At 51.1% G+C, this 24,422-nt stretch overlaps 2 protein-coding genes across 2 annotated transcripts in view; one reads left to right on the forward strand and one right to left on the reverse strand.

Annotated features, from left to right (window-relative positions):
* The window catches only part of LOC127048439 (zinc finger protein OZF-like), a 273,508-nt gene that overhangs the window by 108,588 nt on the left and 140,498 nt on the right, over positions 1–24,422 (reverse strand). The window lies entirely within an intron of this gene.
* The window catches only part of LOC127048417 (deleted in malignant brain tumors 1 protein-like), a 151,201-nt gene continuing 139,608 nt past the window's right edge, over positions 12,830–24,422 (forward strand). The window contains exon 1 of the mRNA XM_050948160.1: positions 12,830–12,874. The gene's annotated coding sequence lies outside the window, so the exon portion shown is untranslated. The remainder of the gene's footprint in view (positions 12,875–24,422) is intronic.

The raw sequence follows: 24,422 nt of genomic DNA on the forward strand, positions 1-24,422 counted from the left end.
GTGTTAGAATAACCACCAGTTTGAGGTGTGTTTGCCCTGTTTTTATCATCAGTATGTCCTGAATTTGGCCCTCAGCTGTGACCCCCACAAGGCCCGGTCACAATTCCAAAAGAGAGAGAATACTTAGGGTTGTTTAATTATTTAATGAATGCTTCATTTTAACAAAATTGCTTCAAAAAATCTGACACAATACAAGCTGCAAACTGGTCTCTTTCAGATGGCTATCACCCACATAAAATGATTCTTTGTCAATGAGTAGCACTGGACAAGACTAATGACTTACTTTTTTTCCCCAAAAAAATTTCTGTGAAATGTTTTCCAATTTATTTTTCATGATTCTGCAAGAAGTTTTTGGATACAGGGCATTTTTTTTAAGTGAAGTTGATGAAAACTCATAGGTCCCTTTTATACTAAATTCTCTAATTTTTTTTTATTCTTCTCAAAACTTGGAATTTTCCAAAGTAAATATTTTCAGCTCTGAAAATCCATTACTCCGTATGTTAGCCATCTTGGCTGCAGCCTGGGGTGCCCTGGCCCTTAGGCTGGTATAGAAAGTGACCCCCTGACCCAACCTTATGTCTGGGTTTCCAAGGATTTGGTGAGGCAGGGGTGCAGAGTGCTCCTGCACATTGGAAGCCCCCCCTTGCTCAGCTTCCCTTCCTCCACCCCTCCCTGGTGGGCTGTGATTCAGTTTCTTTTGGTTAAGAGAACTCACCATGGCCACAACCATTCTCCAACATAGTCTCTGTTACCAGCAGTGACCTTCCAGCTGCTTTACCTTCTCTGGGGCTTCTCCCACTCCTGGAGAAAACAAACATGTCTGGCAACCATCTTTCCTCACCCTTGTCGCCCCACACTCAGCTGGGTCTCAGCTACCACTGTGCTCAGCTCTGCCTCTACTTCCCCAGTGAGAATAGGACATGAGCTGGCTCCCTTGATCGCAGCATTTGAGTCAGTGTGACTCACACATTTCCCCTGTCGAGGTGAGTGCGGGCCATTCCTCTGCCCCATTCAGATCCAGGTGTCTGGTTACAGACAGAAAGGTGCCCTGAGCTTAACAGCCTTGCCTGTGTGTTTCAAGCAAGGGGGAGAAAACACCTCCTTATCCCTGCCAGCCGAGCTACCTGCATTTTCATCCACACCTCCTTTCTGAGCCTTGTGGCTCACTTGGTTCGAATCCTCGGCTGGTACAGAAACAGGGACTAAATTTTGTCTCAGCGTGATAGTCATTCCCCAGAATGATATCCTGGAGACCCCCAGCTACCAGCCCCTCCCCCCAATCCTTGCTGGGTCTGCCCAGGGACCTGAGCCATAGGCAGGGTGAACAGCTCCATATTTAGGACCTTAATCCAGGTTGCACAGCTCTTCAGGCCAGCACTTGATGGGGTTGCACCACCCAGAGTGTGACAAGAGGTCTCTCTGACCCAGAATCTTTCCACTCCTGAATGTCTTCCCATTATCCACCACTCCCACTGGAGTCAGGTGTGCCTGAGCCCAGGAGAGTACAATAGCACATGTATATCGGTGCCTTGACTGGAGTGAAAAATGGCTTTTTGCTCTCAGGGCAGGCTTCAAGGTTGAAAGAATAGCCTGAGAGAGCTTAAAGATAAAGAAAGAAAGCTTTGGTAAGGTTTAGAGGAAAAAAGGAAAGAAAGATTGTTTGGTGAGGTTTCGTAAGGAGAGAGGATTTTAAAGGTCTCATTTGGCATGGTTGTCATAAACAGCTAGTTAAGCGTTAATGTCTCTTTTACCTGTAAAGGGTTAAGAAGCTCAGTGAACCTGGCTGACACCTGACCAGAGGACCAATAGGGGGACAAGATACTTTCAAATCTTGGTGGAAGGAAGTCTTTCTTTGTGCTGTTTGCTTTGTTCTTTGTTCGCTCTTGGGGCTAAAAGGGACCAGATGTGCACCCCAGGTTTCTCCAATCTTTCTGAATCAGTCTCTCATGTTTCAAACTTGTAAATAATTAGCCAGGCAAGGCGTATTAGTCTTATGTTTGTTTTCTCAACTTGTAAATGTTTCTTTTTGCTGTAAGGATTTTTACCTCTGTTTGCTGTAACTTTGAACCTAAGGCTGGGGGGGGGGGCGGGAGGGTGGGTCCCTCTGGTCTATAGGAATCTGATTACCCTGTAAAGCATTTTCCATCCTGATTTTACAGAGATGATTTTTATCTTTCTTTCTTTAATTAAAAGCTTTCTTTTTTAAGAATCTGATTGATTTTTCCTTGTTTTGAGATCCAAGGGGATTGGGTCTGGACTCACCAGGGATTGGTGGGGGGAAAGGAGGGAGGATGGTTAATTCCTCCTTGTTTTAAGATCCAAGATCTGTGTTCATCAGGGAAGTGGTGAAGCCTCTCAAGGCAACCCAGGGAGGGGAAAGTTTTGGGGGACAGAAAGTGCCCCAGACACTGAAATTCTGGGTGGGACAGTGTTACCAGATCTAAGCTAGTAATTAAGCTTATAAGGGTCCATGCAGGTCCCCCACATCTGTACCCTAAAGTTCAGAGTGGGGAAAAAACCTTGACATAGTGGCAGCGCTGAGATTTTTTTTAGGAACCAAAAGCCAGTGGGATTTTTTTTTCTCTCCTTTCTAGCTGCTTGGAAAGCAGCCTGAGGGCAGAGGTGTTAAGTTTTTTAACAAGGGTCTTTGTTAAGAGGAGGCTTCAAGCTATGAGCAAGCAGACAGCAAAAGGAATTTACAAGCTGAATTGTTTTCTTTCTTTCTACCTCTTGGGTATAGCTAGTTAGAAAATCTCTGTTAACCAAGCAGCCTTGAGCTGAGTGCATCCCAGTCAGTGAGCTGCAGGGGTGTGTGGCCAGCACAAGAAGCAGGAAAATGAGTACCAGTGAAACAGCTAACAAACTAGAACTGGCTAGGCTGGACGCAGAAGAGGAAGCCAAAGAGGCTGACCACAGGAGAGCTATGGAGATGAAACAAAAAGAGATGGAGACAAGAGAAAAAGAGATGGAAGAGAGAGAAAGAGAGAGAAAGCATGAACTGGACTTAGCAAAGGCTAAGCCAGATGTACCAGCCAACCCTAAAAACCCTTCTCCAGGTAATGTTTCCCATCCCAGAAAATTTCCCACCTACAAGGCAGGTGATGATACTGAGGTCTTCTTAGAAAATTTTGAAAGGGCCTGCCTTGGGTACAGCATCTCTGAAGACCAGTACATGGTAGAACTGAGACCACAGCTCAGTGGACCTTTAGCAGAGGTGGCGGCTGAAATGCCTAAGGAACACATGAACGATTATGATCTTTTTCAAACCAAGGCCAGAATCAGAATGGGGCTAACACCTGAGCATGCCCGCTGGCAGTTCAGAGCCCTAAGGTGGAAACCAGATGTGTCATTTACCCGACACACCTACCACACTGGAAAGAATTGGGATGCCTGGATATCAGGAGCAAATGTTAAATCTCTGCCAGAGCTGTCCCTCCTGATGCAAATGGAGCATTTCTTAGAGGGTATTCCTGAGGAAATAGAAAGGTACATCCTAGATGGGAAGCCCAAAACTGTAACTGAGGCGGGGGAGATTGGAGCCAGATGGGTGGAAGTGGCAGAAAAAAAAACTACTAGCAAGAGGAGTAAATATCAGAGGGGGCAAACCGAAACTAAAACCTATTATCGGGGGCAACCCAAGGCCCCACCTACAACCCAGGAAAGCCCCAGACACCCTATTGTCCTATCTCGCCAGTCTCCAGCAACCCACCTCGTCCCAGTGACCAGTCAGCTGGGCGATGTTTTAAATGTAATGAACTGGGACACACAAAGGCCAACTGCCCAAAGAACCCCAACCGATTACAGTCCATTACACCACCATCACACCAAAGATCCCCAGGCCCAGATGCTTCTCAAATACCCTCGGAGCGAAGGTAAACCTTGAGAGTGGGCGGAAAGAAGGTTATCGCGTGGAGAGACACGGGGGCACAAGTGTCAGCTATCCACCAATCCTTAGTGAACCTCAAATTCATCAACCCAGAGGTCCAAGTGACAATTCACCCATTCATGTCAAAATCTTTAAATTTGCCTAAAGCTGAATTGCCTGTCCAGTACAAGGGCTGGTCAGGAATGTGGACTTTTGCAGTCTATGACAATTATCCCATCCCCATGCTACTGAGGGAAGACTTGGCCAACCAGGTGAAGCTGGCCAAGAGGGTAGGAATGGTCACACGCAGCCAGGCCAAGCAAGCTTCCACACGCATCCCTGTTTCTGAGCCGTCCACAAGGGCCCCGTCTGTGTTACCAGAGACCCAGACAGAGGTGGTGGACCCGGATCCCCTGCCAACGACTGCAACAGCCATAGTGCATCCAGTCCCAGAACTGGAACTGGAAAAACAACCCGTACCAGAACCGTTGCCAGCACTGACGCCAGCGCTTGCAAACCCATCTACAACTCCAACGCCAGAAGGCACCAGCGGGCCTGGACTGGCAGAAGCAGCAGACAACCCTACCCAAGAGGCTCAGCCAGAGCCTGAAATATCACACAGTACACAGCGGAAAGCAGTTCACAATCAATGGAAACCACCCCATCACCTACATCGCTTCCAGAGGGACCAAGCCCAAGTCCATAGTCTAAGGAGGAACTGATGTCTCCAGCTTCAAGGGAACAGTTCCAAGCTGAGCAGGAAGCAGGTGACAGCCTTCAGAAAGCTTGGGAGGCAGCACGGAGGCAGCCTCTCAGCTCTTCTAATCGATCCCGGTTTGTTGTAGAACAAGGACTCTTATACAAGGAGACTCTTTATGGTGGACACCAGGAAGACTGGCGTCCTCAAAGACAGTTGGTAGTTCCAACTAAGTACCGGGTAAAGCTCTTGAGCTTAGCTCATGATCATCCCAGTGGCTATTCTGGGGTGAATAGAACCAAGGAACGGTGGGGGAAGTCTTTCCACTGGGAGGGAATGGGCAAGGACGTTGCTAATTATGTCCGGTCTTGTGAGGTGTGCCAACGAGTGGGAAAGCCCCAAGACCAGGTCAAAGCCCCTCTCCAACCACTCCCCATAATTGAGGTCTCATTTCAGCAAGTAGCTGTGGATATTCTGGGTCCTTTCCCAAAAAAGACCCCCAGAGGAAAGCAGTACATTCTGACTTTCATGGATTTTGCTACCCGATAGCTGGAAGCAGTAGCTCTAAGCAACACCAGGATTAAAACTGTGTGCCAGGCCTTAGCAGACATTTTTGCCAGGGTAGGTTGGCCCTCTAACATCCTTACAGATTCGGGAACTAATTTCCTGGCAGGGACCACGAAAAATCTGTGGGAAGCTGATGGGGTGAATCACTTGGTTGCCACCCCTTACCACCATCAAACCAATGGCCTGGTGGAGAGGTTTAATGGAACTTTGGGGGCCATGATACGTAAATTCGTAAACAAACACTCCAGTGATTGGGACCTAGTGTTGCAGCAGTTGCTTTTTACCTACAGGGCTGTACCACATCTCAGTTTAGGGTTTTCATCATTTGAACTTTTGTATGGCCACGAGGTTAAGGGGCCATTACAGTTGGTGAAGCAGCAATGGGAGGGGTTTACGCCTTCTCCAGGAACTAACATTCTAGACTTTGTAAGCAACCTACAAAGCACACTGCGACACTCTTTAGCCCTTGCTAAAGAAAACCTAAAGGATGCTCAGGAAGAGCAAAAGGCCTGGTATGATAAACATACCAGACAGCATTCCTTCAAAGTAGGGGACCAGGTTATGGTCTTGAAGGCGCAACAGGCCCATAAGATGGAAGTGTCATGAGAAGGGCCATTCACGGTCCAAGAGTGCCTAGGAGCTGTTAACTATCTCATAGCATTCCCCACCTCAACCCTAAAGCCTAAAGTGTACCATGTTAATTCTCTCAAGCCCTTTTATTCCAGAGACTTAAAGGTTTGTCAGTTTACAGCCCAGGGAGAAGATGACGCTGAGTGGCCTAAAGGTGTCTACTACAAAGGAAAAAATGACGGTGGCGTGGAAGAGGTGAACCTCTCCGCAACCCTGGAACGTCTGCAGCGGCAACAGATCAAGGAGCTGTGCACTAGCTTCACCTCAATGTTCTCAGCCACCCCAGGATGGACTGAATGGGCATACCACTCCATTGACACAGGTAATGCTCACCCAGTTAGAACCCCATCCTACCAGGTGTCTCCTCATGGCCAAGCTTCTATAGAACAGGAGATCCAAAACATGCTACAGATGGGTATAATCTGCCCCTCTAACAGTGCATGGGCATCTCCAGTGGTTCTAGTTCCCAAACCAGATGGGGAAATACGCTTTTGCGTGGACTACCATAAGCTAAATGCAGTAACTCGTCCCGACAACTATCCAATACTATGCACCGATGAGCTATTGGAGAAATTGGGACATGCCCAGTTCATCTCTACATTAAACTTAACCAAGGGTACTGGCAAGTACCGCTAGATGAACCCGCCAAAGAAAGTTCAGCATTCGTCACCCATGCGGGGGTGTATGAATTTAACGTGCTTCCTTTTGGGCTGCAAAATGCACCTGCCACCTTCCAAAGACTTGTTGATGGTCTCCTAGCAGGATTGGGAGAATCTGCCGTTGCCTACCTCGATGATGTGGTCATTTTCTTTGATTCATGAGCAGAACACCTAGAACACTTGGAAAAAGTCTTCGAGCGCATCAGGCAGGCAGGACTAACTGTTAAGGCTAAAAAGTGTCAAATAGGCCAAAACAGAGTGACTTACCTGGGACACCAGGTGGGTCAAGGAACGATAACTCCCCTACAGGCCAAGGTGGATGCTATCCAAAAGTGGCCTGTCCCAAAGTCAAAGAAACAGGTCCAATCCTTCTTAGGCTTGGCCAGATATTGCAGGCGATTTGTACCACACTGCAGCCAAATCGCTGCCCCACTAACAGACCTGACCAAAAAGACCCAGCCAAATGCAGTTAAGTGGACTGATGAGTGTCAGAAGGCCTTTACCCAGCTTAAGGCGACACTCATGTCTCACCCTGTGCTAAGGGCCCCAGACTTTGACAAACCATTCCTAGTAACCACAGATGTGTCTGAGCATGGTGTAGGAGCAGTTTTAATGCAGGAAGGACCGGATCAAGAATTTCATCGTGTCGTGTTTCTCAGCAAGAAACTGTCTGAGAGGGAAAGCCACAGGTCAATCAGTGAAAAAGAATGCTACGCCATTGTATATGCCCTGGAAAAGCTACGCCCATACGTTTGCTTGGGGACTGCGTTTCCAGCTACAAGCTGACCATGCTGCACTAAAGTGGCTTTATACTGTCAAGGGAAGCAACAAAAAACTGCTTCGATGAAGTTTAGCTCTCCAAAATTTTGATTTTGAAATTCAACACATTTCAGGAACTTCTAACAAAGTAGCTGATGCACTCTCCCGTGAAAGTTTCCCAGAATCAACTGGTTAAAAATTGTTCTTGAAATGTGAAAAATCTTGTAGTTTTACATAATTAGTAGTATATGTAAAGGTGCATGTGTTTTATTAATCTGTTTATTCTAAGTTCTAGGAAGAAATCACCGCCAGTGTGGTTCCCCACTGTCTGCGATTTGGGGGGCGTGTCATAAACAGATAGTTAAGGGTTAATGTCTCTTTTACCTGTAAAGGGCTAAGAAGCTCAGTAAACCTGGCTGACACCTGACCAGAAAGCCAGTAGGGGGGCAAGATACTTTCAAATCTTGGTGGAGGGAAGTCTGTTGTTTGTGCTCTTTGTGTTGCTGTTGTTCGCTCTCAGGACTGAGAGGGACGGGACATCAATCCAGGCTCTCCAAATCTTTCTGAATCAGTCTCTCATGTTTCAAACTTGTAAATAATTAGCCAGGCAAGGCGTGTTAGTCTTATGTTTGTTTTCTCAACTTGTAAATGTTTCTTTTTGCTGGAAGTATTTTTACCTCTGTTTGCTGTAACTTTGAACCTAAGGTTGGGGGCGGGGGCGGGGAGGGTGGGTCCCTCTGGTCTATAGGAATCTGATTACCCTGTAAAGCATTTTCCATCCTGATTTTACAGAGATGATTTTTATCTTTCTTTCTTTAATAAAAAGCTTTCTTTTTTAAGAATCTGATTGATTTTTCCTTGTTTTAAGATCCAAGGGGATTGGGTCTGGACTCACCAGGGATTGGTGGGGGGAAAGGAAGGGAGAAGGTGAATTCCCCCTTGTTTTAAGATCCAAGGGGTTTGGATCTGTGTTCACCAGGGAAGTGGTGAAGCCTCTCAAGACAACTCAGGGAGGGGAAAGTTTTGGGGGGACAGAAAGTGCCCCAGACACTGAAATTCTGGGTAGGTCAGTGTTACCAGATCTAAGCTAGTAATTAAGCTTAGAAGGGTCCATGCAGGTCCCCCACACCTGTACCCTAAAGTTCAGAGTGGGGAAAAAACCTTGACAATGGTGTTAAAGAATCAAAAGAGAGAACTTTAAAAAAAAATGGAGATTTTTGTTTTTAAAGGGTTAGTCTGACAGAATAGAGGCAAGTTATTAAAGAAAAGAGATTTTTGGTGAGGTTTAGTTAGGAGAGGGTTTTAAATGACTAGTTTGGTATTTTATTAAAGAATAAATTTTTTGAGATAAATGTGAAAGGTGTATTAAATATAAGAGTAAGTTAAGAAAAGAACATTTAAAAAGAGTTAAATAAAAGAGAAACATAAAGGAAAGTGTTTAGGAAGCACATGGTAAAAATACACAGGCAGGTTAAGAGAAGAACATTTAAAATGTTAAATATAGGGTAGATTAAGAAAAAAGCATTTAAAAATATTAAATAATATTGAAAAATAGGTTAAAAATACATATAGCAAAAAAAAAGCAGAAACTGTTTAGTAAACACATGATAAAAATATAAGGTTGGTTAAGAAACATTTAAACTATTAAATACAAGGATGGGTAAAGAAAAGAGTATTTAAAAAGTGTTAAATAAAAGAGAAATGCATAAAGAGAGGTTAAAAGTGAGAACAGGAAAGAAAAGGGAAAAGAAAGCCTCTTTGCAAAGGGCAAACATAGACAGCACATGGTTGAGTGAGAGAGAGATCTTACTCTTTCAACTGTTCCTGGGGAAAGAGGCAGGTTCACAGCCCCTCAGGCTAGTTATCACCACCTTTGGATCAGACCAATCAGATGCTTTCTACAGCTGTGTCATAGAATACATTTTCCTGAACCAATCCTATAGTCCCAAGATTTTTAAACAAAAGCCATCTCCCTCCCCCTTTAACTGCCTTATTCTTATCTAAAAAAAACCAGACCCCAAGCATCTTTCTTGCCATATAGCCCTTTTACATAGGTACTTTAATAAAGGTTAAAACTATAAGCCCTTAGTAACAAACAATTTTTAAAAGTTTCCCCCAGTGTTTTAGACTACCATGGGTTATTTTTTAGTGAGGACAATTTGGAGTTGCAGCAAAGCCCCTGTTAGCGAGAACAGTGCCTGTGAATCAGTGCAGGGCCGCCCAGAGAATTCAGTTGGGCCTGGGGCAAACCAATTTCAGAGGCCCCTTCCATAAAAAAAATTTCAATACTATATTCTTGTGGGGGCCCCTATGGGGCCCAGGGCAAATTGCCCCACTTGCTCCCCCCAACGGGAGGCCCTGGGAAAAATAAACCTTCCGCATGTCAGCACAAACCCAGTTTTGAGAAAACTTCTTTACAAGGTATCACTGGTTCTCAGCATCAGCTAGTGCTAAAAGGCACTAAAGCTCATTAAAAGGGTTGGACAAATATTTTCCATCAAAACTTTTTCTGGATTGAAAACTAGGGGTTTTTAAAAAGCAGAAAAAAATCATGGACAATGTCTGCTTTCCTTCAAAATTTGTTGTGTTTTTTTTTAATTGAAAAGCTGAAATTAGTCTGCCAAAATCTGAACCTGGTTTGAGGTTTCAGAAGCGTGCGGCCAGATATTTGCTGCTTGCTGTGTTTGACTGTTTTAAAGAAACAATAAAAAAATTCTGCTTAAAAAAAACCCAAAACTTTTGAACCACCTCAGCTTGTGACCAAATGCTCGAGCCCATCCAGTCAGAGATTTTTCCAGGTTTCTGATACTCTGCTGGCTTCCTTGACTCATATCTGTCTCCATAACTTTGGGTTCATTTACATTAGAACATAAGAACAGCCATACTGGGTCAGACCAAAGGTCCATCCAGCCCAGTATCCTGTCTACTGACAATGGCCAATGCCAAGTGCCCCAGAGGGAGTGAACCTAACAGGGAATGATCAAGTGATCTCTCTCCTGCCATCCATCTCCACCTTCTGACAAACAGAGGCTAGGGACACCATTCCTTACCCATCCTGGCTAATAGCCATTAATGGACTTAACCTCCATGAATTTATCTGTTTCCTAGAGACTGGCTCCATGGGGTCCCTCACAAACTGGAGACAGTTACTGTGGGTTTGTCTTTAGTATAGATTATGTCCATACTCCACAAACTGAGCATTTGAGCTTGTTCCAGAATGTGGGATGAGCCTATGTTGTGAAAACTGAAATGCTCAAACTAGCACATGAATGTGAACGGACGCAGGGTGCTAAAATTCAATTAACCCAGGGGTTCTCAAACTGGGGGTCAGGACCCCTTAGGGGGTCACAAGGTTATTACTGGGGGTTGCGAGCTGTTAGCCTCCACCTCAAACCCCTCTTTGCCTCCAGCATTTATAATAGTGTTAAATATCTAAAAAAGTGTTTTCAATTTATAAGGGGGGGATACACTCAAGGGTTTGCTATGGTCACCACGACAAAAGTTTGAGAACCACTGAATTAACCCCTCTGGAGCCTCAGGGAATGCGGGGCCAGGGGGGGCGGGTCTCCCTTGGTAGGGATGGGAAGGATATTGCTCTTCTCATGTGATCCTTCCCCCAGTGGCTAATTTTAAAGGAAGCTACCCTCCCCTGACATGAATCTCCCTGTGGCACTGAAATTAAATACCAGCTATAATTTGGCATTTGAGAAGTGAAAGGGAGGGTAGCCCTAAGGGAAAAGCTAACAGCTTGGCTTTTCTGCAAGCCTCAAACTGCTGAATGAGCTTCAGGGTAGGGAAGGCTGTGCTCCCAAACAGCCTGGCCCTGTTCCCTACCCGATCCCCACCCACTTCCTGCCCCCCGACTGCCCACCCCCCTCAGAATCCCCGACCCATCCTGTGCCATGTCCCCTCACCGTCCCCCAGAGACCTCCCACCATCACCACCCCAGGACCCCACCCCTGCTCCCTGTCCCCTTGTTGGTGTCACTAAGCATAACCCTAAGTAACTCGGGAGGGTGGAAGGCCACAAGGGTATGGAGCCTTCCTGGTTTTAGGCCTCAGCAAGCAAGAGTCCCTCCATGTTTGAACTTTAATCGACCTAAAAGGCCAGGTGTAACAGCCGTTATCAGTTGCAACAGTTCTAACTGGTCTAAAGCAGAAATAATGAGGCCTGTGCATCTTTAGCAGAAGGACAAGATAACTTGCAGAAGGAAAACTTACTAATGAGCTGTCGCGGCCAAGATTACTTAATGCACCTGCGCTTACGTAACTGCTACGGGGGAGGAAGGAGGGGCGGGGGGAAGAAAGAAGGAAGAGGAAAAAAAAACTTATAAAAAGGGAAAAGCCGCTTGTGTAGGTGTGCTGGATCTGAGGCATGCTAAGTCTCCCAACACCGCTTTGAGATCTCAAATAAACTTTGCATGTTTCTCCACCCTGGTGTGTTCATTGGCGCTAAGCACTCGGGGCACGAACCACTGTTGCTTGCCTCGGGCACCCTCTGTACCTGCAACACCCTGATTGCCCCAACCCCTATCCACCCCCCGCTGAGTCCTGAAAGACCCCCCCTCAAACACCTACAATCCAACTGCCCCCCCAGCCTCTGCCCCCTCTCTGTGCTTTGACTGTCCCCAGGACTCCCTGCCCCTTAGCCAACCCCCCCGGCCTCAGCCTCTTACCCTTGGCTCCCCCCTCACCCGCAGCCTCAGCGCGTCGCTGAATAGTGGCAGCATGTCTCCCGGGGGGCCCCTGAGCCCTGCCCCACTCAGAGTCACGTGATCAGGGGGCGGGGCTGCGAGCTCAGGCTGAGCTCAGCTCCCCCCCGGTCAGCCTGGAGCTCGCAGCCCCGCCCCGTGACCACGGGACTCTGAGCGGGGCGGGGCTCAGGGGCCTCGCCGGAGCCACACTGCAGCGCTGTCCGGGGACACTGCTGGGTGCGCTGAGGCTCCGGGAGAGGGGCGGAGGCGGGGGTAAGGGGCTAGGGTGGGAGCTTCAGCCATTCTCTTGGGGGCCCCTGTGGAGCCTGGGGCAAATTGCCCCCCGCTCCCCCTCTGGGGAGCCCTGAGTCAGTGGATCAAAGATAAGGCTGCTTCTTCCCCCACTTTTTAACAAATAGAGGTGACATTTATACTAAGTTTTGTAAAGAAATAAACGCTCTAAAAGACAAACCTATATGAAATATAGGGCCTTAGTAACAGACAGTTTATATTCCCCTTATTCTGTAAACCAGTGGATTAGAGAGAAGTTTGTTTTTTCACTCACTTTTTAACAATACGAGTGAAAGTTATATTAAGTCTTTTAAAGGAATAAACACTTTAAAAGACAAGCCTATCTGAAGACACATTTCTTTATTTAGCACTTTTACATAGGTCTTTCAATAAAAAAATAGAAGGCAGAAACATCCCAGGGTTAAAAACATAGAGAACATGTTTATAAAAGTCATTTATAATGATAAAAAGTTTTCCCTATGATTTAGACTAATGGTTATTTTTTAATAAGGACAAATTTGAAGCAGCATGCTTTTACAGCAAAGCCTCTGTTAGCAAAAACAGCATCTATGAGTAAGTGGATCAGAGATAAGAAGTCTGCTTCTTCTCCTGCTTTGCAATAAATACAACTGAAAATTATATTGTCTTTTACAGAGGCTCCTCGGGTTACACAAACCCAATTTATAGAAATCCAGACTTAAGGACAAAGTTCTGTAAGTTCCATACATTTTTTTTCATAATTGTTGGAGATGCATTCCCAACTTACGCAAAATTTGACTTATGCAGTGAGGCCTATTTGAAGCATTATGTTTGTTTGTTTGTAAGTTTAACATGAAAAAGCCGTATTGACTGAGCTGTAACAAAACACTCTTAGGGATATTTTGTAGAAGTTTAGTGAACTAAAAAGGCTTAAGATACTAGCCTGTTCTTTTAAAAATAGTGTTTTTAAAGTACCAGAACAGGAACTGGGTAAGAATATGAAAACTGGCAATTGAGGGGAGTTTACAGATGTGCTTTAATTTAAAAAAAGCCTGTTTTTTTAACATTTGGATTTATACAAAAAAAAACAAGAAAAAATTAATATATGTAAAAAAAGTTTGCTTTTTTTGTTTGTTTTTTGCCAGGGATAAGGAGTCTGCACCCCTCCACACACACCTTCCTACCGCCTCCACCCCCTTTCTTCTTTTCTAATGTTTTTTAAAATCTAAACCGAAGACAAACACATTTTTTAAAAAGCCACAGTCAGAGATCAGGCCATGGGGGTAAGAAAGCTGTCCTGAGTTTTAGGGGGAATGTTGATAACTCTTTTAGTGAAACAGTTTTGCAGGCAGACATTCTGTGTTAGTTGTTATGCTTTAGGCGTGGGCAAGCATTTGTCATTTGGAAGCACTTTCCCACTTTATGAGGTATTATCTCTCTCATCCTAGGGCCTATCAGAAATATTAACAAAAACAAACTTAAAGATACTTTGTAGCAGGGCCTGCAAAGCAACAATGACAATTTTGTTGATCATTACTTTGTCTAAGCCCCAACAGAATAATTTTTGTTTTGTTTTTATAAAACACTTTTATGCAAGATGTAAGCTTAGATGATGTACATCATTAAATAATATGAAAAGTAGACGAGAGACCTGAGACATTATTGAAATCAGAGGGGTCATGATTAAGTCCTAATGCAGAGGGCCTGGAGTGGAAAATAAAAAGGTACAGCCGAAGGGGAAGACACAGGGCTGGTGCAACCACTAGGTGAAGAAGGCGGTCGCCTAGGACACCAAGCGGTTGGGGGCACCAAAAAGCGGTGCCCTGGCTCAGCAGGGAGGAGCCACCTTCTGGAGGCACCAGAGAGCCAGAGCGCTGGTTTGCGAGGGTGGCGAGCCCCAGCCATGGAGGAGCCGGTGCGGCGCAGGGGGGCAGCAGCCCTGCAAAAGCAGCTGCACCACTAGTGGGGAGCAGTTGTCCTCGTCACCCCCTCCTGCCCAGGCTGCACCCCCCCCCCCGGGGCTCCTGCAGGCTGCAGCAGATGTATGTGGGTGCTGGCCTCCATGCGCCCCCCGGCTCCTCCCTCGCCACGCTCGGGCTCTGCGACTCCCGAGCATGTGAGCTGCCAGGGGCTGCTCCCCAGACCAGATTTCCCCCCTCTCTGCCCCTTGAACTCCCCTGGAGGATGCATAGCCTCCCCGTGAGCCCTCCCCACCCCACACTGGCGGCCCCTGCCCTGAGTCCACTCACATGCTTTGCCGGGCCTGGGCTGCTGCAGCAGCTCGGCAGAGAGGAGCTGTCTTCTGGAGGCACTGGAGAGCCAGAGTGACCCGCTTGTGGGGGCAGTGAGCCACAGCCATGGAGGAGCCGGCACAGCGCAGGGGGCAGCTGCCCTGCAAAGATGGCAGCACTGCTAGTGGGGAGTAGCCGCGCCCCCACCCCTCCTGCCCAGGCTGCAGCCCAGCACCACTCCTCCTGGGTGCTCCTGCAGCAGATTCATGTGGGCAGAGGCCCCTGTGTGCCCCCCGTTCCCCCCCCCACACTGTGCTCGGGCTCTGCAACTCCCGGGAGTGTAAGCTGCCATTGCTGCTGCCCTTCCCGGAGCAGGCTCAGGGCCCTGCATCCCAGTGGCAGTTCACATGCCTGGGAGCCGCAGAGCCTGAGCACAGCGAGTGGGGAGCTTGGGGGTGCACGGGAGCCGGTGCCCGCATGCATCTGCTGCAGCCTGCAGGAGCCCCCAGGGGGGATGCCAGGCCACAGCCTGGGCAGGAGCGGTGGGGGGTATGACTGCTTCCTGCTAGTGGCGCCGCTGCCTTTGCAGGGCTGCTGTCCCCCTGCGCTGGGCCGGCTCCTCCATGGCTGAGGCTCGCCGCCTCCACAAGCCGACGCTCTGGCTCTCCAGTGCCTCTGGAAAGCGGCTCCTCCTTGCTGAGGCGGGAAAGGAGGAGCTGGGAACTATAGACCAGTCAGCCTGACTTCGATAGCTGGGAAGCTACTTGAGTGATTGTGATGGGGTGGACTTAGCCCCGAGGCCCCCTGCTGGAGGCTTTGAGGCCCTGCCACACCCCACCTCACCCCAGGAAAGAGCAGTAGAAAAGTCCTCCAAGCTCTCTGAAGTGGCTGCGTGTGAAGCAGCCAATCAGGGCCCAGCAAGCTAGTATAAAGAGAGCTGCTGGGTCAGAACCAGTCAGTTCTTCACTGGAGCTGTAGGAGCATGGTTGGTGTGGCTGGCTGGCAGAGCTTCGGAGCTCCAGACAGGATGTCACTGCCAAGAGCTGGAGAAAATAAGAAGAAGCCCTAAATTTGTGCTGTGACTTTATTGGGACAAAGCCCTGAGGTAAGGGCAAAGATGGTGCAGTGGCATGGGGAAGTGGCCCAGGGAATTAGAACAGCAGTGGGACTTGAATGAATGGACACAGCAGACAGCTGCTATCTACAGGGTCCCTGGGCTGGGACTCAGAGTAGTGGGTAGGCCTGGGTCCTGTCCCCTCCATTAGCCACTGAGGGGAAGAGGCCTGTGTGAGAGGTTCGGTCGCAGAGATTCCCTTGGGACTGTCACTCAGTGTGCTGGAATTACCTCTGAGCCAGTTTTACCTGTCAGCTTGGGCCCCCCAGAGCCCTGTCTTGTTGAGCCAGACACACTAGCCTGCCCAACACAGACTCAGGGTCTGGGCCACTCCCCCAAAGCTGCAGGCTTCACTGAAAATAGCCTAGCACTCAAATACCCAGCTCTCAATGGGATCCAAACCCTGAATAAATCTGTTTTACTCTGTATAAAGCTTTATACAGGGTAAATTAATAAATTATCCACCCTCTACAACACTTATAGAGAGATGCACAGCTGTTTGCTCCCTCAGGAATTAATCACTTACTCTGGGTTTATTAATAAACAAAAGTGATTTTATTAAGTATTAAAAATAGGATTTAAGTGGTTTCAAGTATTAACATACAGATCAAAGAAGGTCACAAAAACAAAATAAAGTAAAATGCAAGTCTAAGGGTATGTCTACACTACGGGATTACTCCGATTTTACAGAAATCTATTTTTGGCAACAGATTGTATAAAGTTGAGTGCATGCGACCACATTAAGCACATTAATTCGGCGGTGTGCGTCCATGTACAGAGGCTAGCATCGACTTCCGGAGTGTTATACTGTGGGTAGCTATCCCATAGTACCCGCAGTCTACCCCTCCCATTGGAATTATGGGTTGAGATTCCAGTGCCTGATGGGGCAAAAAACATTGTTGCGAGTGGTTTTGGGTACATGTCATCAGGCCCCCCTCTCCCTTCCTCCCTCCATGAAAGCAACAGCAGACAACCATTTCACACCTTTTTTCCTGGGTGAACTGTGCAGATGCCATACCATGGCAAACATGGAGCCTGTTCAGCTCAAGACAGCTGTCATGAACATTGTAAACACCTCACGCATTATTGTGCAGTTTATGCTGAACCGGGACCTGAAAAAACAGGCGAGGAGGAGGCGGCTATGGCAGCGCAACAATGAGAGGGATTAGGACATGGACACAGAATTCTCTCAAACTGTGGGCCCCAGCGCTTTGGAGATCATGCTGTTAACGGGGCAGGTTCTAGCCTTGGAATGCCGATTCTGGGCCTGGGAAACAAACACAGACTGGTGGGACTGCATAGTGTTGCAGATGTGGGACAATTCCCAGTGACTGCAAAACTTTCGCATGTGTAAGGGCACTTTCATGGAACTTTGTGACTTGCTTTCGCCTGCCCTGAAGCGCCAGAATACCAAGATGAGAGCAGCCCTCACAGTTGAGGAGCCAGTGGCGATAGCCCTGTGGAAGCTTGCAATGCCAGACACCTACCAGTCAGTCAGAAATCAATTTGGAGTGGGCAAATCTACTGTGGGGGCTGCTGTGATGCAAGTAGCCAAAGCAATCACTAAGCTGCTGCTACCAAAGGTAGTGGCTCTGGGAAATGTGCAGGTCATAGTGGATGGCTTTGCTGTAATGGGATTCCCTAACTGTGGTGGGGCAATAGATAGAACCTATATCCCTATCTTGGCACTGGAGCACCAGGCCACCTAGTACGTAAACCGCAAGGGGTACTTTTCAATGGTGCTGCAAGCACTGGTGGATCACAAGGGACGTTTCACCAACATCAACGTGGGATGGCCAGGAAGGGTTCATGACACTTGCGTCTTGAGGAACACTACTCTGTTTAAATGGCTGCAGCAAGGGAATTACTTCCCAGACCAGAAAATAACAGTTGGGGATGTTGAAATGCCTGTAGTTAACCTTGGGGACCCAGTGTACCCCTTAATGCCATGGCTCATGAAGCCATACACAGGAGCCTGGACAGTGGTCAGGAGCTGTTCACCTACAGGCTGAGCAAGTGAAGGATGGTGGTAGAATGTGCATTTGGCCGTTTAAAAGCGCACTGGCGCACATTACTGACTCGCTCAGACCTCAGCCAAACCAATATCCCCATTGTTATTGCTGCTTGCTGTGTGCTCCACAATCTCTGTGAGAGTAAGGAGGAGACATTTATGGCGGGGTGGGAGGCTGAGGCAAATCACCTGGCCACTGATTACGTGCAGCCAGACACCAGGGCGATTAGAAGAGCACATCAGGAAGCGCTGCACATCAGAAAAGCTTTGAAAACCAGTTTCATGACTGGCCAGGCTACGGTGTGAAAGTTCTGTTTGTTTCTCCTTGATGAAAACCCGCCCCCTTGATTGACTCATTCACTGTAAGCCACCCACCCTCCCCCCTTTGATCACAGCTTGCTTTCTAAGGAAATAAAGTCACTATTGTTTAAAAATCATGTATTCTTTATTAATTGATTTTAAACATAGGGAGAGAACTGACAAGGTAGCCCGGGGGGTGGGGGGTTAGGAGGAGGGGAGGAGGGAAGGAAAAGACCACTTCAAAAGTTCAAAATAATGACAGCCCTTTTGCTTGGGCTGTCCACTGGGCTGGAGTGGGTGGGTGCACGGAGCATCCCCCCACCGCATTCTTGGGCATCTGGGTGAGGAGGCTATGGAACTTGGGGAGGTGGGAGGGCAGTTATACAGGGGCAGCAGTGACACTGTGATCCTGCTGCCATTCCTGAAGCTCCACCAGATGCCGGAGCACATCAGTTTGATCACGCAGCAGCCCCAGCATTGCATCATGCCTCCTCTGATCTTCCTGCTGCCACCTCTCCTCACGTTCATCCCTCCTGGCCTCACGTTCACTGGCAGCTTTCCTGTACTTTGATACTGTGTCCTTCCACTCATTGAAATGAGCTCTTTCATTGCGGGTTGACTGCATGGTCTCAGAGAACATGTTGTCTCACGTGCATTTTTTTTTGCCGCTTTATCTGAGATATCCTTTGGGACAGAGGAGGGATGCTTGAAAAATTTACAGCTGTGGGAGGGAAAAAAGGGAGAGAAGTATTTAAAAAGATACATTTTACAGAACAATGCTTATAGTCTTTCACAGTGAACAACACTATTCACATTACATAGCACATGTGATTTCGGTACAAAGTCGCATTTTGCATCTTAATATTGAGTGCCTGCAGCTTTGGTGTTAGAGATCACAGACACAGGTCCGGGCAGCAGAATTCGACTTGCATGCAGCCATGGTAAGCCATTGTCTTTTGGTTTCTGCAACCTTCATAAAAGCAGCACCTTCCTTTCCCATACCAAGCAAAGCCCATTGAGTGCTGCGGTTTTCATGTTAATGTGCAGCAGCAGAAGCAGAAACCAAACTAAACCCCCCACCCCCACCCTCCAATTCTCTGGGATGATCGCTTTACCCCTCTGTGGATGAGGGGGTGCCGGGGCTCAACCCTCCCTGGGGAGGAGGGGAGCCACACCGGCCTGGTCTCGTCGTCCGAGGGCCTCTGCCCTCAGGACCGCAGTCCGCTCCGGCGGTTTGGGCCCTGTGTGCGGGACCGAACAGCGACACAGTTAAATAATAGGGGCCAGCCCTTGGGTCGGGGTGGGGCACCAACAAACACAGCAGTAGTTTCTCGGCTCTGGCCCTTTGGGGCAGGGCAGAGCAGTGGCAAAGTCAATAGGGGCCCAGCCCTTGGTTCAAGCAGGGCACCAACAAACACAGCAGTAGTTTCTCGGCTCTGGCCCTTTGGGGGCAGGGCAGAGCAGGGGCAAAGTCAATGGGGGGGGGAGTCTGCCACCCGATTATGGGTGGCAGGGGGAACGCAGGCCCACCCACTCCTCTGCGTTCCAGCCCGGGGCCCTAGTAGCGGCTGACACCGCTAGTGGCAGTCGGGGGGGGGGGGGGGCTGACCGAAACACACGGACATAGGCGCAGGGCCTTCTGCAGCCTGACTGTAGTCAGCTGCCCCCGGGCTACTTCCAGCCTCCCCCCTGGTTCCTACCTGGTCCGCTGGGGTGTCCAGTACCATGGGTTCCTCCCAGTCAGGGCAGGGCGGTAGGTCCGGGAATACCTCCGGGACGGCAGGCCAGGTCTGGTCTGGCGGCTCCTCGGGGCCGTAGTAGGGACGGGGTAGTTCTGACAGTGCCTCATCGTAGCGACTGCTGGGCAGCTCTGGCAGCTCCTCGTCGTAGCGACTGCTGGGCAGCTCTCGCAGCTCCTCGTCGTACCGGCCTCGGGCCTCAGCGGCTTCCCGGTGACGAGGGTCAGCGGGCACGTCTGCTCCCGCCGGCGGCTGAGCCCTGACTGAGGGCTGGGGCCCGGCTTTTATCCTTCCGGGTCACCGCCTGACCCTTTGAGGAGTGGGACTTCCTCCCAGCGGTTCCGCCCTGGGGGGTGATTAACGGGGTTCAACCCTCCCTGGGGAGGAGGGGAGCCACACCGCCTCTCTACATTCCCCCCCCAAGTCCAGACCCTGTCGGTTGGGGTCGGGCTGCCCCATCTCAGCGAGACGGGAGGAGAAGTACGCATTGATGTGGTCCTTGCCAGCCCTATGCCGGATGGTGAATGCATAGGGCTGCAAGGCCAAGTACCAGCGCATAATGCGGGCATTGTTATCCTTCATCCGCATTAGCCATTGGAGTGGGGCGTGGTCGGTGACCAGAGTGAACGGGCCCCCCAGGAGGAAGAACCAAAAAGCCTCGCAGGCCCACTTGACTGGGAGGGCCTCCTTTTCAATCGTGGCATAGCTCCGCTCCCGGGGGAATATCTTGCGGCTCATATACAGGATGGGGTGGTCTCCTCTGGCCCCTTCCTGAGATAAGACAGCCTCCAAGCCCACATCAGACACATCCGTCTGAAGGATGAAGGATTTATCGAAGTCAGGGCTATGTAGGACGGGTTCCTGGCACAGGCAGTTGCGGAGCGTCTTAAAGGCTGCTTCACACTCCGGGGTCCAGTGCATGTTTTGAGGGCTGTTCTTCATCAGCAGCCCAGTCAGGGGTGCAGCAATTGACGTGAATTGGGGAATAAACCGCCGGTAATACCCTACGAGCCCCAAGAAGCACCGTACTTGCCGCTTCGTGGTCGGGGTGGGGCACTCCGCCAGGGCTTTGACCTTTCCCACGAGGGGCTTTATCCGCCCCTGCCCGACGGTGTAACCGAGGTAAGTCGTTTCTTCCCAGGCTATTCGGCACTTCTTGGGGTTCTCTGTTAACCCCGTCTCCCGAAGGGTTCGGAGGACCGCCGCGACCCGATCCAGATGGCCGTCCCAGCAGCGGCTGTAGATCACGACATTGTCCAAGTAGGTGGCCGCATACTCCTGGTGTGGTCACAAGAGGCGATCCATCAGCCGCTGAAAGGTCGCGGGGGCGCCATGGAGGCCGAAGGGCATCCAAGTAAATTGATACAGCCCGGATGGGGTGGCAAAGGCGGTCTTTTTCTTGGACGCCTCCTCGAGGTGGATTTACCTGTACCCCTTGCTGAGGTCCGGCGTGGTGATATAGTGGGCCTCTCCGAGGTGGCCGAGTAACTCGTCGACCTGGGGCATCGGGTACACGTCAAAACAGGAGATGGCATTCACCTTTCGGAAGTCTATACAGAAGCGCCGGGAGCCGTCCGGCTTAGGTACTAGGACCACCGGGCTGCGCCACTCACTCTGGGATGGTTCAATGACCCCTAAGGCCAACATTGCCCAAACCTCCTCCTCAACCTCTGCTCGCATTCGGTATGGGATAGGCCGGGTAGTCTCCCTAACGACCTTCCCGGGCGCTGTTTGGATCGTGTGACAAGTGGCGCCCATGCAGCCCGGTAGCGCCGTGAAGGTCCAATGGAAGACCTATGGCACTTGGCCTGCTCCCGTTGCTTCTCCGTCAGGGTGCTTCCTAGTGCAGGTTCTGACACCTCCCCCGTCCGGGCCCCTTCCGCACCCAACTCTAACTCTGGCGGGCATGGGTCCATCAGCAGGCCCTCCCGGTCCCGCCACGGCTTCAGCAGGTTGATGTGATACAACTGCCTTTCCTTGCGGTGGCCCGGCTGGCGAATCTTGTAGTTGACGGGCCCCACCCTCCGAAGCACCTCGTAGGGGCCTTGCCAACAGGCCAGCAACTTTGACTCGCTGGAGAGGAGGAGTAAAAGAACCCGGTCTCCGAGGGTGAACTCCCGCATTTGTGTGTCCTGGTTATAACCCCGCTCCTGCTTCTCCTGGGCCGCCTTAAGGTTCTCCCTCTCCAGGATTCCGGCCTGGGTTAGGTGTTCCCGCAGTCGGAGGACTTACTGGAGAAGCCCCTGGGTTGGGGAGGCCAACTGCTCCCACGTCTCCTTCATGAGGTCCAGGAGGCCCCGTGGCCTCCGCCCATAGAGGAGTTCAAAGGGGGAGAACTTGGTCGAAGCCTGGGGAACCTCCCGGACAGCGAGGAGCAGCGGCGGGAGGAGTTGGTCCCGGTGGCGAAGCTTGTCTGGCGGGAACCTCCTGAGCATGCCCTTAAGGGTGCAGTTGAAGCGCTCCACCAACCCGTCTGTCTGGGGGTGGTAGATGGAGGTATGGAGCTGCTTTATCCCCAGGAGTCGGCAGACTTGCTTCAGCAAGTGGGACTTGAAATTTGTGCCCTGGTCTGTCAAGACCTCCTTAGGCAACCCCATGCGGGCGAACACCTTCACTAGCTCACCTGCGATGGTCCGGGCCGTGATGCTCCGCAGCGGGATGGCCTCCGGAAACCGGGTGGCATAGTCGATTAGGACCAGGACATATTGAAATCCCGGCGTGTTCCGGGGAAGCGGGCCCACCAGGTCCATGGCGACCTGCTCGAACGGTGTATCAATTAGAGGCATCGGGACCAAGGACGCCCTCGGTGTCCAGGGTGGGGCAGCCAGTTGACACCCCGGGCATGAACTACAGTACCGCTTCACATCTCCGTCTATCCCCAGCCAATAAAATCGAGCCAGAATCCGTGCCAGGGTCTTCTCATGCCCCAGGTGTCCCGCCGCTGGTACGTCGTGGGCCAAGCTCATTACGGCCCGTCGATGGCATCGGGGCACGAGAAGCTGTGTTTGGGGCTCTTGCGTGTGGAGGTCCCGCTCGACCCGGTAAAGTCAGTCCTGGCGGAGCTCGAAGTGGGGCCACTGCGTAGCCCAGCCCGGGTCGATGACTGACCCGTCGATGGCCGCGAGCTGCTCATAGGCCCTTTGGAGAGTGGGGTCAGCCCACTGGTCCCGACAAAAGTCCGTGTCAAAGCGGGGCGTGGAAGGGTCCCCTTCGGTCGAGACCCCAGCCTCCCCGGTTTCTGCCCCAGTTTCCTCGGGGCCCCCTTCGGTCCGCTCCAGGGGTTCCAGGGGCTCAGCCGCCAGGGTCAGGATGGATCGAAGGAGCCTCTCAAAGGCAGGCCAGTCGCACCCCAAGATGACGGGGTAGGCCAGACAGGGGGCCACCCCGACAGTTAGCGACCGGGTGAGGCCGTTGACTGTCAGCCAGGCCTGGGCGCTCGGGTAGGGCAGAACGTCTCCATGGATACACTGAAGGTGGATAGGTCCCAGGCCGGGGTCGATCGGCGGTCCCAGGGCCTAACAAACCAACGTTTTGACTGCAGCCGGAGTCAACCAGAGCCGTCGTGGCTTGGTCCCCCACGACCACCAGGATCGTGAGCTTAGGGGGCTGGGGTCGTCGAGCCTGACCTTCTCCTGCGCATACCTGCCCATAGTCACACTCCATCGCGGAGCAGTCCAGCTGTAGGTGGCCGGTCCTCCCACACCCAAAGCAGGGTCCTATTTCCGAGCGCCCGCGCCGGGGCCCACTGGCCCGAGGGCTTCGGGGGCCTCGGTGGGGCTCTGAAGAGCCCATGGGAGAGGTCCCTGTGCCCACGGGCAGGGCAGACTCCGAACGTTGGGTCAGAGGGGCCGGCTCGGGGCCCCGCCCGTGACCCGGGCCCCGCGTTCCAGACAGAGCGGACCCTCTTCTCCCTCCATGGGGTTGGTCGGGTCCGGGGGCTGGGGCCCGGAAGGCAGGCCCCACTGAAGTCTCTGCAGCGAGGAAATCCTCCATTAAGGAGACCGCAGCCCCCAGGGTGGCGGGCCGATGGCGGAGGACCCAGACCCGTCCTTGCGCAGGCAGGATATGCATAAACTGCTCAAGAACCACCTGCTCAGTTACCTCCTCCGCTGTACGGGTTTCAGGCTGCAGCCAGCGGCGACCGGCTTCCTTCAGGCCTTGGGCGACCAGTCGAGGACGCACGCCTGTCAGATATGTCTGGCCCCGGAACTGCTGTCTGAAGGTTTCGGGGCTGACGTCAAGGTGTCAAGGATCGCCGTTTTCACTCAGTCGTAGTCTCGGGCGTCCTCCGTTGCCAGCCCGCGATAGGCCAACTGCGCTAGCCCGGTCAGATAGGAGGCCAAGAGAGTGGCCCATTGTGCTTGGGCCCACCCGGGGACTAGAGCGACCCGCTCAAACATGACCAAGAAGGCCTCCAGGTCGTCCCCCGGGCCCATCTTGGTCAGGCGTAGGGGCGCCGGTGCCCGGGGACCACCGGCATCCTCTCCCGTGGCTCCGTCGGCGGGTTGGGCGGCAGTCCCGAGAAGCGTCTGTAGCTGGCCCCCCAGTTGCAGGATAAGCTGCTGTTGCTGCTCCAGCTGGGCGGCATGCTGCTGTCGCTGCTGCTGGAGGAGGGCGGCATCTTGTTGCTGCTGCTGCTCACGAAGGGCGGTTTGCTGCTGTTGCTGCTGCAGCAGTTGCGCCGACTGCTGCCATTCCTGGCTTTCCGCCAGCAGTTGGAACAGCCGTTCCAGATCCATGTCTCGGTCCGAGAAATGCTGGGTATCGTAGTGCTCCTACCGGCCCCTCCTCACAGGGGTGAGGGGTTCAGACTCCCCACTTCTGGTACCAAATGTGGACGAGGGGGTGCCGGGGCTCAACCCTCCCTGGGGAGGAGGGGAGCCACAC

The sequence above is a fragment of the Gopherus flavomarginatus genome, chromosome 3, assembly GCF_025201925.1.
Source record: "Gopherus flavomarginatus isolate rGopFla2 chromosome 3, rGopFla2.mat.asm, whole genome shotgun sequence".
In the NCBI taxonomy this organism is placed as follows: Eukaryota; Metazoa; Chordata; order Testudines; family Testudinidae; genus Gopherus; species Gopherus flavomarginatus.